General features: G+C 32.4%; 1 long non-coding RNA gene across 1 annotated transcript; it reads left to right on the top strand.

Annotated features, from left to right (window-relative positions):
• Window positions 1-3,495: 3,495 nt before the first annotated feature.
• LOC126605563 (uncharacterized) lies at window positions 3,496-4,072 on the top strand. The gene is made up of 2 exons (XR_007616985.1): window positions 3,496-3,682; window positions 3,867-4,072. It is a non-coding gene; the product is annotated as an uncharacterized LOC126605563 (long non-coding RNA).
• The last annotated feature ends 504 nt before the right edge of the window (window positions 4,073-4,576 follow it).

Raw genomic sequence — 4,576 nt, 5'->3', positions numbered from 1 at the left:
CCCAAATATGTTAAAAGCCTTATTCTCTAAATTTTTATTTTTGTTTTGATAATTAGTTGATATATCACCAGTGTTTGAAATATCAATAGAGGTGAGATATCGATATGCAAATTTATGAAAATATCAATGGATGTACTGATATTGGTTGTCTTTGACGGAAATTATGAAAATTTGCAATACGTAGGTATATCAAATCTTTCAGATTTAGTCAAAATTAGAGAAAAAATTCTCAAATCTGCAATGGATTCCAGCAAATCTTCATGTAGTGAGCAGTAAATATAATTGATATTCATTGATTTTTCTATATCTCACCGATATGGGATGAAGTTTGTATTTCAAACCTCCTCCCTCTTTTCTATCGATCATTAATTTTTTGAATATATAGATAGAAATATCAACAATTTCGTAAATATCTTAAAGAATGTATATCACTAGCCACTAGTGATAAGCTCATATTTATATATACTTTACATCAAATTCATTTGTCTTTTCTTAGTTAGTTCCTTATATTTTTGAGCTATTTACTTTGTTTTTGTGTTCTCTAGGATTTGTCAAGCAAAGAAAAGAAAAATAGCACAAGTTGGATATTAAGTAACAAATTCGTCAAAACTGCCTGTGCAGGTCAGCTGACTTTGGAAGCAAGTTGTGAACAGCTCAAAATGAATTAGAGAATGAGCCTTATATTCTTGGAAAGCTACGGATGTCTATTTTCTGGAGCATTTCGCGGATTATTAATATCATTTTTGTAGAAGACGTTATGGCCGTTTTAACACTAAAAGGTTCACAAGAGACTGGGCAGTTTGTAACTGCAATGAAAGCAATAAACCCAATAAATCTAACAGCCAAAACTGATGCAGCCAAGAACAAGCCAGCTGATACCTACTCAAATATCAGAGGAAATGGAAATAAAGATGAGGATTAAGTGGGAGTAATTGGCATAAAGGCTACCCAAAGAGTTACAATTGTTTTACCATTTCCTCCCACTTATTGCCATCACTAAATGACTGATAGTGGGTGAGTTAAGGAGAAGAAAATGGGGTAGCAAGTTAAAAAAGGAAAAGGGTGCAGGTTGCAGGGTTGGAGAAAGAAGAGAAAGAAAAAAAAAATAGAAAAGAAAGAGGACAAGGCAGCTTTGCGAAAAGGAAGGAAAGGAAGGAGGAAATCTTGGCATTCTCTTCTCTCAGTTTTATCTTCTCAAACTCATGTCTTTCTTTTGGTTTTATTTGATAATAATGTGTAACTAAATTTTTAATAGTTAGGGGCTGTTTTGAAGCCCCGAATATGATTGCAAGTTTGTTATGACATTTTGTTTGAATTACTTTTATGAATGGATGAAAATTGATTCACTACTTGTCTCATTGATGAATTATTTATGTGTTTTCTACAGATGCATACTTAGTAAACATATCTAGGATTCTAACGCCATGAATATGTGTGTGCCTGCCCTTGTCAAATGAGGACCTACATATGTTCTAGAGTAGTACTTGTTAATTGCGATTACCATGTGAACCAATTTGTAGGATAAGTAAGACAACACTAGTACTTACGATGCCTTGTGATGACTCAAACTATTTTCGTTCTTAATGATTTCTACTTGTTAAATCTATGAACACGCCATTCTAGATTGCATGCTAGGGACTAAGTTAAGTTGAAAACGCCATTCTCTTAACATACTACATAAGAAAGAGTAATAGATTGAGTTCTAACATTGAGCCAACTTGAGCATCTTCATCCAGAAATAAAAGGAATTTGAATGAAACATAACATGTTTGCATGATTATTTGGTGGTGGATAGCAATTCCCCTAACTCGTTTTTCTTAATTTGTGAACTACTTAAAATTTGTTTCTGTCCTGTCTTTGTTCAATTTAATTTAAATAGCAAATCAACTCCAAAAATCCCAAATATTTGTAGAAGTGTAGCTCTGTGTGTCTAGTGTCTTCATATAAAATTTCGTAGAATTTAGGTAAGTGTAAGTTGGTCTAATAATTACTTTTTGGTGGCTGGTCAGTAGGGACAGCAACCAGTTTTTGTGACATTTTAAGTAGTTAGATAAAACAATCTTCTGCGGGAAAGACCCTTATTTTCATATGCTACAATTGACAAATCTTATTGTTAATGAGGAAAATCAATAGGGCATTTGTGTGCTACTTTGCGGTGTGCTTTTAATCTTATCAACTAGCATCAGAGTGAATTATATTTTGCGGTAGTGTTCTCACCCAGGAAAGGGCATGCAATGCATTAAGAGCGCGTTTACTAACTCGTAATCGGAATGAGAATAAGGAATCTGATTCCGATTACGCATTATACTTGTGTTTACTAAAATTAGGAGGAACCAAAAGTGTGTGGGGCCCACACAAAAAATGGAATCCAATTCCAAGATTTGGCTGATTTGGATTCCCAACATAGAGAAGGTATTTGGATTCCGAATTGCCCAAGCAATCGGAATGATAATTTTTTTCCCTTTATGCCCTCACTAACTTTCATTATTTCCAAGATTATCCTTTTAACCCTAGACTGTTATTTTTCTTTTCCTCATTTCTGTCTTCTCTCAGCCGCATAAATAGGTTAATCCCAACTTCTTCTGCGTTTTTATCTCTGTGTTGAATTTTTTGCTTTGAACTACAAGGGGGAGTCAGTATATGAGTTTCTGGACGAAGACTTTGACCCTTGATAGAAACTAAATGAAAGATTTTCCATTAATTATGTTTCCTCGCATCCTGCTGAATCTTTCATTGCTTCCTTCACTTCACTAAAAAGTTGGAAACTTTGTTATTGGTTTTTGGATTTGTGAATTGGGTCTAATTTGTTTTGATGTTTTTTGTTTTGTATCTTGTATTGGGGGAAGTGATTTGTTGCTGAGAAAATATGAGAAAATGGTGGATTGAAGTAGATTGACATATGTTGTTCTGCTGCATTTTCTACATTTATGTAATTTACTTGAATTATTTGGTTGTTGGGAACTTATTGAGCTAAATGTTGATTTACAGTTATTTATTTGCAAAATGGATCTTTTTTTTCATAGTTAGATGCATAAAGAATCAAAGATGCAAAATTTTCTTTTTATTTGCCTTTTGGATTTATTAGACCGTATGCTTAGATCAGGGACATTTGGGATTTGTGTGTTTGATGATCTTTTGAATTGGGTTATGCAATTTATTTATCCTATTGGGTTTACAAGGCTAGTATTTGAAGAGCATATGATGTAAGGGTAAATTCTAGTTGCATGTCTTAACTTGAAGCATAAAGGTTAGAGTTTGATTCAGCTTCTAGAATTTCATAAGCTAGTCTATGCTTGAAAATACCGAAAGCTAGAATAATAGTTCTCAACATTGTCTTTCTTGGTGTGATTCACGCTATCTTGATCTCGAAAGCTAGAACGATAGTTGACTATATTTATTTACCATAGAAATAATCTTCCGTGAAGGTTATATAGGACTCACAACATTTTAGATCATCTGATACAAGATTATCATTGTTTGGTATGGTTTGACTTGTTAAGAAAAAGATTGACATGCAAGATTATGTACCTATGATCTTTGAAATGTTGTATTGTTTAGGAAGAGTACTTTATCCCCAATTCATTATGCTCACAAATGTTTATTAATCAAATATTCATCATCTTTATGAAATTAGGAAGAGTGAGGACAAGGTTGTGGGTTGAGCTCTCTTCAGTGGTTGCAGGTATACTATGATTTATGTTGTTATTTTTCCATTAATTGTGAGACTAGGTATGGAGGAAAAAAAATGTAAATTTTTGTGACTGATTGTGTTTTTTAATGTTAATTTATTTCAGTTTGTAGATATGTTTACTAACTTGTTAATTGAAGTCCTTCATGACATTTTTTTTCTTCATTATTTTGTGTAGACTAATGGCTCGTCTAAGTTTGTCCACAAAGAAGAAATTACATGCTGCGTTGAATGTGTTGATTGTCTACCTTTGAACTATATTTGTTGCATGTGCTACTTCTTGTTTCTATTCTTGGTATCGTTTCCAAAAGCGCCTTAGAAGTCCCTCACCTTGTCAAACAGTTATAAGAGTTTACAAGCAATTAGAATACTTACATGGTTTAATTTATGAGAGTGACGTGACATGTATTGCTAAACTACGAATGGTAAAAACCATTTCTTCTACTCATTGACATTATGTAACTAAAAATATATATCCTTGAAGAGTTAAGATTGAAAATGCTCCTAACAATTTCTTTCCATGTCCTTCTAGCTCGTTAAGCACATTTCCATGCTCATTCACATTATGCACAATCCATATATATGCCGAAGAGAAGAAACTACAACTTGAGCCAGAAAATTTAGATATTGAAGTCAAAACTTAAATTTATAAAAAATAAACAAAATCATTTTAGTGTCTAGTAAATAAAAAAGCAATTTAATTTTTTCTTACTATTATATACTATATCAAATTTTATTAAAAAAGTATGTAAAATATTTGATTTGGGACAAGGGCATTTTAGTAATCATATTGATTTATATTCCAAATCTACCAAATTAGTAAACAGGTTTATGGAATTGTATTTCGATTCTGGACAATTTTAGTAAACAACTTCAACAGGAAATTGA

The sequence above is a fragment of the Malus sylvestris genome, chromosome 15, assembly GCF_916048215.2.
Source record: "Malus sylvestris chromosome 15, drMalSylv7.2, whole genome shotgun sequence".
Taxonomy (NCBI): domain Eukaryota; kingdom Viridiplantae; phylum Streptophyta; class Magnoliopsida; order Rosales; family Rosaceae; genus Malus; species Malus sylvestris.
This window is presented reverse-complemented; position numbering and strand designations above follow the sequence as displayed.